General features: G+C 39.3%; 1 long non-coding RNA gene across 1 annotated transcript; it reads left to right on the forward strand.

Moving 5' to 3' along the window:
• Nucleotides 1-3,559: 3,559 nt before the first annotated feature.
• On the forward strand, nt 3,560-9,996 carry LOC141574159 (uncharacterized). Its single transcript, XR_012500834.1, has 3 exons — nt 3,560-3,603; nt 8,644-8,819; nt 9,646-9,996. It is a non-coding gene; the product is annotated as an uncharacterized LOC141574159 (long non-coding RNA).
• The last annotated feature ends 4,299 nt before the right edge of the window (nt 9,997-14,295 follow it).

Raw genomic sequence — 14,295 nt, forward strand, 5'->3', positions numbered from 1 at the left:
TATATATATATATATATATATATATATATAGACTGAAATACTTGATCAATGATTGGGACAACAGACCAATTAATGAAATTAAAATTGAGAAGGGCCTAAGCTCTTTGGCTCAAACTTTGGGATCCCAGAGACTTTTCTATAAAATTAGATACAATGCACGGGAAAAAAAAAAGGCTTTTGGCACTCCTTCTAGAAATAAGAATTATTGATTAAACATAATAAATATAAAAATTAAAGATATAAGATTTAATAAAATTGAGATAAAAGTTTGTAAAATTGGTATATTAAATGGGCTTTGTATAAACATCTTCCTTAATTATCTTTTGGGATAGATATGTTTCAATGGAAAAACGCTTCCTTTTCTTGGTATTACAAGGCTGGGCACGTATCTATCCCTCAGAAAATATTAATTGAACACAGTAAAGGAAACCAATAGAGTTACATGAGCTGTCCAAAATAACGTAAAACTAAAAACTAATATTCAGTAGCTAATAAAAAATATAATAAGAGGTTTACCCTGGGTTTAACTTATAACTCAAGGAAAAGAGACCTTACTAAATGCCTTATGCAAGCTTTCAAAGGCAAGATAAAGTAAACCTTAAAATTTTAAACATGGAATTCTTTGTTTACAGCTCTTCTCACTGATACAAAGAAGCAAACTAAGGAGATACAATTGGGCCTGCGTGACAGAGAAATTCTCTGGGGAACTGGAAGCGTGTGTCTTTGTCTTGCAGATCAGAAATATAAATACAGAAAACAGTGACCTAGGACTGAGCCTAATTAGCTCAACGAGATAAAACTCAGGGCCAAAGAAATTTGTGGCATTTTACAACTCAGAACCCTGATGGGTCCTTAAGTCTTTGTCAATAAATCTTAAATGTCTGTTTCATAAATGGTAAGACTTAGTGATTTGAGCAAGCAAATTCAGTTCACTACAACTATTATTATACTTATCTCATAAATAAGTTTTAAAGTGAAGCTATGAAATCTCTAACTTTTGTCTGTTTATAAGCCCGCGTACACATTGTAGATGTGAGATAATTCTACAGCTGAAAAAATAAAAATCAATGTCAAAGAGCTCTGCTTAATTGGCGTAAAAAATAAGAGCTTACAAATTAAGTAGTTTTAAAATAAAAACTGACCAAATTGACCTTCAGCTTCATGTGAACTGGAAAATATTCAATATTAAGATAATATTTGATATTGTTTAGTTTAAGTATGTTCTAATTAATATAGACATCTTTAAAGTCACCAATATTAAGTATAGTACTTTTACTGAACCTAGGTTTAATGAAAGTCAAATAAGATCCTGTTATATCTGGTGCAGATTTGTTAAAAAGTATAATAGTAATGTGGTGTGGTAAAATTTAAATAAATTAAATGCAAATGAGATGAGAGCTTTGGGTAAATTTTTAAAATAAATTTTTAAAATGTATGTTTAAGATAATCTCTAAATGTTTGATATCTTTAAATTCTAGAGTGGTGCTACATTAAGTTAAATGATAGGATTTTATTAAATAACTATGCCATTTTCAGATAAAATAAGATTGAAATATGAATTATTTAACATTTAACTTCCCCTTACAGAGAAAATAAAGGTGTTTAGAAGTATTAATAAATGGTTGGTGCCACCTTGAAATAGTCTTTATTATTAAGGGAATGATCTCAGTATCCTAGGAAAGTAAGATAAATGTGTAAAGGAAGATATAAGAATGGAATTATATTTTGTTAATGAAAAATAGTGACTTTGTCCTGAAGCTGGTTACTTCTGAATGGAATAGAAAATAAGGAACAAACTAATATGAGTATAGAAAGCTGTGGAAGGCTTGTGGAAGAGGAACCCTGAAGAAAGGGATTTGTACGTGGTCGGAATTGGCTAAATTTAGAATCAACTTGGGCAAAGTAAATGAATCTTAGACATAAACTGGTACAAGAGTAGATTTGGTTTACTCTCTGTTAAGAGGACAAAATTGTCTTGAAATGTTTATCCAACTTCAATAACAAATTGTAAAGCTTCTTATACCACTTACCTGATCTGTTCTGCCTTTACCTTTGACGTATTTTCTTAATGAATAAGTACTACTTCACAGTGATCTATATGTTTACGTGACCAAGTGTTTTGAAATCTTTTAACAAACTCCCCAAATATCAATTTCTAATTAAAGTTCTTTTAATCTCCAGTTAAGTTTGGGATGCTACAGAGGGCCCCTGAAACATCCCAAAGAGAGATTTTAAACTAGTAAATTTATTTGGCATGTTAAATACTTGGTATTGTCAAATGAATAATAAATCTTCTAAGGTTATATTGTATGAGAAAACATTATTAATATAGATACTCTAGAAAGTATATGGACTCACTAAAATCTGGCATATCTAAAATGTTACCAGTCATATTTCTGGTTATAGTGACCAGGTTTCTTCATCGATTATAGTGTAACGGTGTCTAAACATGCTTTTAAATTTTTGTCATTTATAGACAGTTAATTGCTTTCTTCTGATGATTTTGCAAAATGCTTTCTCTTCAAGGAGATTTACTGGTTTCTAATAAATTTCAAACTATAACACTGAACTAAACTCGGTAAGAAATTTTAAATGTCTAATGAAAACTGATTAAAAAATTAGTTACATGGGACTGAGTAAACTGGTGAATATGGTTATAATTTTTGATTTTGTCTGACATACTACTGGCTTTTAACCTGTTTCCCTGACATAAAGAAACTCTTCTCCTTAACTAGTTATGATTCACAGAAATTTGATAAATTATACCTATGTAAGCAGACTTGGAACAGTTATCTTTTCTCTCTATCTGATACCTCAAGAGACTAAAATCTCTTAGGTCCCCAGTGGCTCTATCAGACAAATGAGGAAGATCATCTCCTAACAGATATAGGAATCTCAAGGTATTTTAAGGATTTTAAAGAGAAAAGAATTTACCTAAATGTGTAAGGCAGAAAACCATGACAAGACCTTGATGTGGCTTTCCTGGCCTTAGAAAACCTTATTAACATTCTACCCTGAGACTCCTAATTAAAAGTTCCAACACAGCCAATTTAAAAAAGCCTATATGATCAAATAATCAGACTTAACTTGTAAACAAATTACTCTTGATTTGACTATATTTGAGAAAAATGAGGGTAACTTTAGAGAGAAAAAATATTATATTTTAGTGGATATTAAATTCTAGTTTTGTTAATTGAGGTCTATATTTACTAAGACATTTCCCAGATCATTCCTTGCTGTTATGTCACATTGCTGTAAAGGTTAATTGAATTATGAAAAGAATACTCTAGGTTTGTTTCTGAAGTTCAGTAATCTATCCTTGGGTAAAGTTCCAATGCCCCATGACCTGCAGCCAGGGGATTATAAATACTGGAACAGGCATGACTTAAAGAACTGTCTACTACCTGAATGGAAGGATCCTTTATCAGGTACTCTTAACTAGACCGTACATACAAAAGCTGAAGGAAATGGACTTTTGGATTCATTACCTATCAGAAACAGCCCCTGCAGTGCACTGGCCTATAGAGCACTGCTCACCTTAAAACAATGCCCAAATGAAGAAAAATCTACCCAGGCCAGGATGAGAAGATGACGACATCTGAGGTAAGACAGCTGACCCAAGACACCGAACCAGGCCTGTATGCCAATTACTTTGATAATTTCTCCTACCTTTGATTATGAACTACTCCAACTGTTAAGTTTATGGTAAATTACCTATGTCTAGTACTTCTGTGTTACCTTGGTGGGATTCCCTACTCCAAGGCTCTAACTAGATAGCCCTCAGAAACGTTATTCTAAAAAGGAAATTATAGTTCTGTTTAGGCCACTGTTGATCTTACAAGGTGGGAGACCTCACCAGGCTAATTAATACCTGTTCTGACCCTGACCATAAATATGAAATTTCTCATAAGATGACTCAAACTCAATCAGGAACACAAGCAAAATTTTAACCCAAAACTATAACTTCTCGACTATTAAATTCTCATTCGTGACTTTATTAACTTTACTAGCTTTATTACTTATATCCTGTCTATATAATAAAATTGTTGTCTGTTACATTTCCCAATGTGTAACTAGGCCTACAAGATTGATGATGGCTAAACATCTTGAAGAAATAGATAAAATATATAACCCTGTATAAAATAATTGTAATAGTGTGATTCTAGGTATGGGAATGAGCAACGAAGGGCAAACATTTCCTCGATCATAATAGACTAGTAAGACAGGCGATCCAGAGAAATTTTAGTATCAACAGGTCCTGATAAAAAATCTAACACCTTGAATGGTAGCTCAGAATATTCTTCAACTTAACTAGGAATGAGCCATCCTAGCACCATGGGACAAAATTGGTCATGAAATGTCTCTCAAAATATTGGTCGAATTTAGGACCAAGGGGGAGCACTGTGAATGAAAATACTACAATGTGAATGAAAATACTGCAACCATGTCAGTAAACAAAGAATGCTGAAACCAAGTCATCAGCAGCTGCTGCCACCCCTCAGCGAGTACAAGCCTGCAGCCTAGCCTCTCAGCCACTCACAGTGGTGCCCTCTGAGCGGACTCACAGTAAGAAACAACAGGATACTGGCCCTAGATAGCCAGGTGCTCGTTAAAGAATTGAATTCAATGACCAAAATGTTCGCATCCTCCCATACATAGAAAAACACTAAATTCTTGAACTTGAGATACCTGGCTTTCTTAGATAACAATCTTTTATTGTTCCAACTACCTGGTCTTTGTTGTAAAGCTCCTATATATCCCAGCTCCTTCCCTACCTCTTGGGAGCAGTCCCTCAGAGTGATCTGAAAGGCTGTCATCCCGGCTCGAGTCCTCCCTCCAAATAATACATAACTCTTAACTTTAAGGCTGAATGTTTCTTTCAATCAAGTCCCAGAATAGACACAACTCATCAATTATGTAATGGAACACACTGGATCAGGAACCAAAAGCGTGTTCTAGTCCCGAAAACCACGGGTTCCTCTTTCTTCCTGTCATTATACAATCCCACCAGAACTCATTACTTTGCTGTCTGCTCAGACCAAACTTAGAGAAGAGTCAACTCAACAGAGTGTCTTGCTATGGAGAACCCCCTGCAGAAGCAAGGCGGTCAGCCTGCCCTCCCACACGCTCTGCTGACCCCTACTGTCATCCGTGGAGACCAGGCCAACTTAGCTTTTCCCAAGACCTGCAAAGTCCCACACATTAAATAAAAGCATTTTATTTTATACCATATGTTATGTATATACCCATCTCTGAAAACAGCTTTGCCAGAAGCTCAAATCTTCAACATGGATCTGCAAAGTTAAATCCAGTCCCCAAGGGAAAACAAGTTTTATGAGGATACTAAGGCATCCAAAGTTCTCTCCACTAACTTCAACCAAACTGCCTGAAGGTCTGCAAATGCAGGCGGCTACAAGTCTGCTTTTAAAGCAACCTCTTCCTGCCCTCAGGCTGTACAATGTCCCTCTGCGCCCTCCCATCTCAGGGTAAGAGCAGCCGCTGCAGAAACTTGCAGGGTAGCACTGACAGGACAGGACACAGAGCATCAGAGCTAAACTAAGCCTTCTGATGACACGAGCCTGTCACTCTGTCACTTTACACATCAAGATATATGTAGAGAGAGGTGGAGTGATATTGCTCAAAGTCACACAGCTAATAAGTGGCAAAGTCTATAACTCTGCTCCTCCCTCTGGCATGATGCCCCAGCTGGGATGGCCACAGGGTTCTCTCGTGCCTGCCTGACCAGTCCTTTCTTGTCACTCATAACCCACCACAGGGTCGGACCATTGCCTGACTTTTCAGCATCTTTTCCCTCCAGTCTCTCAGGAACAAGGCTGCTCAGGCCACTGTATGACTTCCGGGTTCCCAAACCCTCCGTGCTCAGGCTGGTCTTGCCTGTGTTTCCGGCCCCGTGCTCAGAGGCACATTCTCCCCTGCAGGAGGATGTTTCCACTCTCCACAGGGACACCCCCTCAGAGGAGCCCTCTTCTCGCCCTCAGAATGGCAGGTGTCCCAGGCTACATCATGAGCTGCCCCATTAGGACTGCGGGTGCCCAGGTCTGCTAATCAGACCAGCAGCCTCAGAGCCAGGGATTATGCCCGGGTCACCCTGCAAACCTACTGCCCTCCTCACAGCCCCCAGTCAGCAGGTCACCTGGAAGTCACAGCAAGTGCCCCACCCAATCCTGAAGTCTCTTCATTTGCCAGCACCGCTGATGACTGGTCTCCAACCTTTGGTCAGTTTCGCACAAAACAGCAGCTTCCACTGTGAAGAGGGGGTTTTCGCTCCTCTGCCCCATCCTTACTGGAAATGTCAAGGGAAACCAAAAGGCCTCTTCTCAACACTTTTCTGATGACATCCTCCCACCCACAATACTCACATGCTCAAGAGAATTGGGTCCACGTGATTTTGTTTCCCTTACGCTAAGTGGCTCAAAATACTGCGGGATTCTTTCACTTTTGAGGGTATTTGTACAAAGTTTATAGGCTTTAATCTGTTTTTTTGTCTCTCTTCAGTATCTCTAGCATTTGCCACTTCTTAATCCCTTCAGCAGCCTCCCTCCCAAAATCTAGTCTAGGAAATCAGCTGTGATGAGGGGCCCGGGGGCAGTCACAGAAGATGCTACTAAGGCACAGAGAGACTACAAAATTTGCCCAAGGTGATCAGCCTCAACCCACAACATTGTGTGCCCCGTCCCTTTTTTTAAATCTTATGCTAAACAAGCTTTTGTAGATTATGCTTATAAAGAGATTAGGTATCAAAATACATACAAGGACACACATCAACTCTAAGATGTTGATTAACTCCACTATTTTGTTTCTATTTGTTTAATTTCTATTAAAAATTTAAGAACCTCTGCACTCAATATAACAAAATGTTATTGGGTTTTAAATCCAGAATTTAGAGGTTTTGTGTGTCATTACTCATTCTTATTTGTATGTTCACAAGACAAAATGATTTGAAAAACTCTCTCCCCTTCCTCTACTCACTACTGGCTCTCACCTGAGTTCCCAGACCACACATCGAGCAGCCTTTCACTTTACCCACAACTGAACTCATCAGTTTTCCCCCCGAACTTCCTCTGCAAGTTTCCCTCCTAAAAGCACAGCAGGACCATCATTTACCTGATTAATCCACCCAGAAACCTGGGCCTTACTCCATCCTACCTTCACAGACAGCATTCATCCTTTCTTTTTACCATCTAAACATGTCTTCAATCTGTTCGCTTTTACCCACTGACCATCTCACCGCTCAAGTGGAAGCCACCAACACTGCACTCCTGGACTCACGAGTCTCCCAAGTGGCCCCACAACCGCTCTCCCCTACTTGAGTCAAATGGGATTCTGTCAGTCCCGCTCTTATAGGACTCTCTTCAATCCCACTGTTCTTAGAAGAAACTCCCAGTTCTTCACCTGATGAAGGTCTTTGCCATGAAACTGTCAGCTCAGGGAGGGCAGGACACGCCCTCTCTCCTCGGCCCCGCCCTCTGGCAGAGCATCAGCATGGAAGGACCTGCTGAGCTACACCAGCCTGTATTCTAAACCTGGTCTTGTGTTCTTAGCAAACTGCTTCACTTATCCATATAAATCCAAGGTAGATTAGAAAGATCTTAGATGTTGAGCTAGAGTATTGATTTGGGGATTTTGCACTAGCAACCTGCAAGTACATGTTCTAATGATTCTCTCTTCTAAAAACCACACTCAGATTTAAGTAGTACTTGTGGAATGTCTTCAGAGTAAAAGGGACTGTACTTTTACAGACTTTATGTTTTATAACATGAACAAACCAGACAGGGTCACAAATGGAACTGCCTCACAAGTGACAGAAGACAGGTGAGAGGCATATAGCAACAGGTCACATAGATGGTAAGAGAAATGTTGATTCTCCAACCCCCCCAAAATTTCCTCAAAAAACCAAAAACTCTGAATTTTGAAAGTAAAATACTATCATATAAAGAAATAAGATAAATAGTCCTCTTCATCAGGGTTTCAAGATCTGACTCCAGAATTTTTAGCAGGCTATACTGAATCCTAGCACAGAAAAATCAGATGGAATAGTGGTAAGTTTCAGAAAAACTGCAGTAATTCCTCCAATTGTAAGTGGACATGCACTCACCTATCGAAGGTGAATGTAAACCGCATTCTGGAGAAATTCGGAAGCTCCCAGGCTCCGCTTCTGGATGGCAAAGACACGGACAGCTTTGAAGCATGCTTCTAACTGAGTCACCGGCATTCTTACACTGCAGGGGGAAACGGATGCTCTCAGTTATGAGCAGAGATGTTCCTGTCGTGTCTCACAGCCCGTGTCTGGGGACTCAGTGCCCTGCAGCATCCTGGCCCAAGGTGAGGACATGCAGCATGGCCCACCCAAGCAGGAGGTGCACTGTGCTTGAGAAAGCCCATCCCCGATGTGGTCAAGAGGGGCTGGTGGGGTTGTGTGAACCTATAAATGCTCACAGACATACACCTGCCTATATTCAAGTGATACAATTAAGAGTAGCAGGCTGTTTAACAAAATTTCAATTGTCAGTGGAAATTTTACCATTCCTTTCCACTTGTCCCCTGCACTCTGAAACAGGCTTAGGCTCTCTCATACCTGCAGCTCTGATGCAATATTTGTAAAGTCGTTTTACTTTGCTGCAGGTGTCCTCGCTCCCCGTTTCGCTGTGAATGTCCTCCCTAACACACTCAGATGTCTTCCTGGATCTCTCCCTGAGTTCCTTGCTCCTGTTCCTCAGATCCTAAGATAAAGGACAACTGAAGACACATGACCAGAAAAGGCACTGTGGACTTGAACAAAGTCCTCTGTGACCCCCTATGTGAGTACTGCCCACCCCTTAATTTTGTTCTCAAGGTTCTGCCTAGGGTGACGCCCAGACAGCAGAGAGTCCTGGGTCATTAAAGGCTGTGTGTCTTGGGCGCGGGGACAGGTGCAGGAGCTGGTTCTGGAACCGGGCCCATCCCCACCCCTGCTTCTCTCTCTCCGGAGGCCTCGCTGCCAAGCCCCCAGGCTCCATGATCTTCTGTCCTTCTCTTCTACTCTACTCCAAGCCCCTTTCCTCTTCCTTTATTCCCTAATTTTCCCCAGCTGGAGTGATTTTTCAATCACAGAATCTGAAAAAATTTCCTGCACCTGAAAAAGAGGTCTCCAGAGGTCAATGCCCATATGCTGGTTCCTGAAGATAGCCCCTGGTTAGGGGGACTCTCACCAAGGGTCACAGGGCAGCAGGCATGTTGCAGGGTCGACCACCTCCAACAAGAATTTGCTGTGACCCCAAGGCACGCACAGCATCCGGGTTCACAAAAATGTATTTGGACCACTTATCCGTTATTAAGAAGCAAAAATAAAAAAAAAATTGCCCATGTTTCTTAATAAAATTATTTATGAGGTGGAAAAAGAAATTGTAATAGAAAAGAACAAATTTGACTCCATATTAGATGTGTTCCTTTGGCTTTAAACCTCTGCCCTGTTTTCTAGGTTCAGACTTGTTAGCTCTGGAGCTTTTGTAAAAGAAAGTTGCCTTTAGCCTGAAATATCCAGGAGAGACTATTCTCCGGGCTCTGATCTTTAAGGATGTTAGCTCTTCTGCACTTATATATAGATGCCAAGTAGTAAAACAGAATAAACTTTGTTTATTTTTGGAGGTTTTACAGGGGCACCATGATTTGACCCACATGGACAGCTGCAAGAACAAAGGATTCCAAGGAAATCAATTCGTACAGCAAGAAGTTTGCAACAACCAACCACACCCCCGCCCCTTTTTAGTAAAAAAGGAGACTGAATTCTGACTTGGGGAAGAGGGTTCTCCAGGATATCAGTATGCCATCTTCTGGGTCTGCCAGCTTTTCAAATAAAGTCACTATTCCTTGCTCTAACACCTCATCTCCCGATTTACTGGCCTGTCATTCAGGAAGCAGAACTAGTTTTGACGTGGTAACTAAATGACTTCATTGGAGGTAGTATGTCTCCACTGTTTCCTCATTTCCAATATGTCACAACCTATCAATTTTATATGCTGTTTAACAACACAACCAAAAAACCTTTGTTAGGGAATTGATTCTACGGAAAGAAAGTTATTTCTACTCCTTCAAACCTTTTTTTTTTCTTTTCTATTTTATTTTGTTTTGCTTATTGAAAAGAAAATAAAAGTGAAATCATTTTATTTCACGTATTTTTGTTACAACTACATATTTTAAATTCTACAGAAAGATTTAAATTGCATTATAAATTTGTTCATATATTAATATAAAGATATATACACAATCAATGCGGATTAGGAAAGGAATGGATATTTACTAAAAATCCACTGCACATCCAGTCTTTTACAAGCATATCCTGGAATATAATAAGCTCTAGAATCCAGGGGTCCCCCACCCCCTTTCTCCCTGCCGAGTGCCTTAGTAATCAACAACCAAGGCACCATCATAGAGCCACGCGATATATATTTTAGGTATAAATGAGGAAATTAACTCATTCAACTCTAAATCAAAAACCTTAAAATAAATACTGAACTTATTTACAAACAAAGAAAATTGAACACAATTAAGTACAGTTTCTTCCCCAAGGTCACTAAGCTAATAACTGGTAAAGGCAAGATTTGAGCTCATCTGCCTGATTCTAAACACTAAGGTGGAAAACACATTTGATTGTGGAGGGTCCAGCAGCAAAGCCTATCACCCTATCTTTATTCATATCTAGCCTTAGACAGCCTGAGACAGCACCCCATTCCTATGGAACTCTAGGATAACACAAAGGATTTTATATCCAGTAGTTTCTTAGGTCTCATTTATATAAAGTGTCAGCAGGTCAGCAGAAAAAACTCTGGGAAATATGAGTGGGTCCAGAGCTTTTTGCTGATTAGTAACTTTATTTATCAGAAGAGCGTGACCTTCCCATGAGAGGCCACATGGACCTTAACTAAAGGCAGGTGAGCAATGAAAACTAGCAAGACCCTGGAACTCAAGCAAGAAGGATCACTGCCATCCCCCACCAAGTTGCCTCTTCACCCTCGTGGGCACGATGGCAGAAGATCCAGGTTCTTGTCCAAGTTACACTATCATGGATTCTCACCCATAAACAGATACGACTCTATGCTGTCTTAAGTCCTTCCCAACTCAAATATGATGACACCAATATCTGAGAAGAATGTCTATGTCTCCACTTCCTCTCTTCTGTTAGGAGAATAATTCTATGGACACAAAGCAGAAATCCAACTAAAAACACCATGCATGAAGCCAGGTGAAAGTCTGCGTAAGACACTTTGCTCTCACGGACAGTGAATGAAAACTCAGAATAAGTGGTTCTTCTTCCTCTGTAAGTGGGAGGTATCCTGATTGTGTGTGTGTGTGTGTGTGTGTGTGTGTGCGCACGCGCGCGCGCGCGCGTGTGTGCGTAAATCAAATACAATGAATTCTGGGATGTGTACAGATTTTTTTTATCTTACTGTCATTTCATGAGGATGAGACAACCTTTAAAGTAATTTGAATCTAGTGTTCTGAGACATTCTCAGGTTCTTTTGGTGGAGGAGGGGAAAGGGGAAATGAAAGGAGGAAAGAAGTAAATGAAGCAAAGGAGTAAGAATCCTGCTAGCGAAAGGCAAGACATTAATTTTGTTCCTACTTGCATCACACACAAATTAGGGACTGGCTTTCCCCAGGTGTCTTGTCGAACACTGAGTTGCAGAAGAGGCAACAGCCCATTTCTCACTGAACTTGTGACAGTACGTGGCATCTTATAGACACAAATCATTTACCCTGATCAAACACTCTAGCAGCAGGCCGTAATTCTCCTATTTTGAGACACAAGAAAACAGGAGTTCAAAGCGGATATATAACTTGACAAAAGTCAGAGGACCATTAAACAAGAGAGGATGAATTCAAACTCAGATCTGAATGCAGAGTCTGCTCTTCTCACTCCCAGGACTGGAAAATCCTTAACACACAGGCTCCCCAGCTCCCCTGCAGTGTTCCTGGCGCCAAGCATTTCCCATGTTAATGGTCGCCAGTTCTCACAGTCACAGTGCTCTGTGCAGCCAATGGCCTCCATCGGACCTTGATCATCTACCTGTCACGCCCAACAGGCTTCTCCACAAAGGCAGGAATGCTGGCTTTCAAGTACATAAAAAGCCATCCCTGGTCTAACCTGGGCTCTTCGGAGGCCTCTCCAGCCTAAAGGCAGCCATGAAAATGCTCACAGTTTGTACATGAGCCACACTACCTCTCTCCATCTGTCTCCCCAAATATACTACTTAGCTACGACCACTTTGATAATCTTGGAAACAAATTTTGAAAAACAGAAAAGAAAGGATTCTGGAACAAGTATTTAATACTTACAATTTTAAATGACAAGTTACAAAGTGAGTATTGACAATCCGAATCTGCCTTCCTAGGTGTCAGTTTGAAGAGTTAAAAAATATAATTGCAAAAAATTCTCACTTACAAAATTAAGTAAAACATAAACAATAATCTGGGCTAAACTCAAAAATAATGCCCATGTTGTACATGGAGAAAAATACAGGACTATACTGAGGGGTAAAGTAAGAGATGTGAATGTAGAGACATCAACATATTGCATGGAGGAAAGCAGCTTTGTAAAATGAATGCTCTGTTAAAGATAATTCAAAACTTACTAAAAAATCCTATAAAAACCCTTATCTGTTTTTATTCTTTAACTTGAACAAAGTATTTTAGAATTCTTCAGGAATAATAAAGTCATAATACTAGCCAAGAAAAATTGGGATGGAAGAAAAGAATCAAAAAAAAAATCACACTGTCAGATATTAAATAAATTTTTACAATATGTAAGTTATGGTGCTGGAGTAATAAAGTAAGATTGACAGAAATAAACCATGAGCTCAAAAAGAGACTTTAGTGTACATAAGTATTTTGTGCATGTGGGATTTCAAATCAAAGAGCAAAGTATGAATTCAATAATTGTCCTGGGAAAATCAGAGAATCACCTGGAAAGAACAAATTCTATTCCTGTCATAATGACCACAAGAAAAATTACAGATAGTGATGTAAATATTAAAAAGTACTAATAACAGCAAATACAACTCTTTGCTCATATTAATTCAACTTCTCCTCACTATAACAAGTACTATTATCATCTCCATCTTAGAGATTAAAAAACCTACAGAAGAGATTTGTACCATTATAAGAAAGTATTTCTAAAATAATACCAAAAATAAAACCCAAAAAGAAGACATTTACTATCTTAAGTATATTTTGGGCCACAACAAAAGTAAACCTACTGAATAAAATGAAAGGCAAGAAATGACAAGTAAAAACTGCGTGATACATATTGATGAAGTCAAGGGGTTAATGTTCATAACATACAAAGAGCTGTCACAAAGCAACAAGAAGCTCCCTCACTTAACTGTGTGCGAAGGACAAAAGGGATCATTCACTTTTTAAAAGTCAGATGGCTAATAAGTGAAAAATGCTGAATACCTCATTGGTCATCAAATGCAAACTAAAACAATGAAAAAGCACTTTTGCTCATCATATTGGCAAATATATTTAAAAGTTGTTCTAGCTAGTGTCCATCTGTGAGAGAACAAACTGTGAGCAACGTGTTTGGAGGACGACATGTCAATGGATATGTAAACTCTGAAAAACGTGTGTACACACAGACTGAACTCCCCTTCTAGGAATCGTTTCGTTTAGAAAAAAATCAGTTCAAAAAGATGTACTCATCAGGATATTTTCACAGCACTGTTTACAATGGTGGGATGAAAAGCTGAAGTGAAATCAAATCCTGCTATAGAGAAATGGTTACATAAGTAATTCTACATCTTTTCATTCCCCACTGGAGATGGAATTTCTAGAGTCACTTGAAAAGAGCCTGTGATGAATGTAAATGTCACATCCAGGGACTAAATTTCCAGAAGCCTTAACTAAAGGAATACTCATACGAGATCACAGGAATATTTACAGAAGAAGGATGCCAGTCAAACATCTTTTCTGACAGTGGAAAATGGAGAAAACTTAAGTGTCCACCATCAATACAATGAAGCGGTAAATCACGGCGAGCTGTGGGCTCTGATGGGGCCGGCGTTTCGGCATGGTTCAGGGCCTTGTCCACAGCACTCTCCCACCAAAGGTGTCCTTGCACAAGAGAACACACCTGCACATCAGGAGACCCCTCCACTCTATCTGAAAGGACCGGGTGAGTATGGAGTGGGAGGACGTCTATGTTATACCCCTGAGTGAATAAAGCGAGCTGCATAAAACATGTATTATGGCCTTATTTTTCAATAAAGCATATATACACACACATATACATAGATTTCT

This window comes from Camelus bactrianus, chromosome 20 (genome assembly GCF_048773025.1).
Source record: "Camelus bactrianus isolate YW-2024 breed Bactrian camel chromosome 20, ASM4877302v1, whole genome shotgun sequence".
Classification (NCBI taxonomy): Eukaryota; Metazoa; Chordata; class Mammalia; order Artiodactyla; family Camelidae; genus Camelus; species Camelus bactrianus.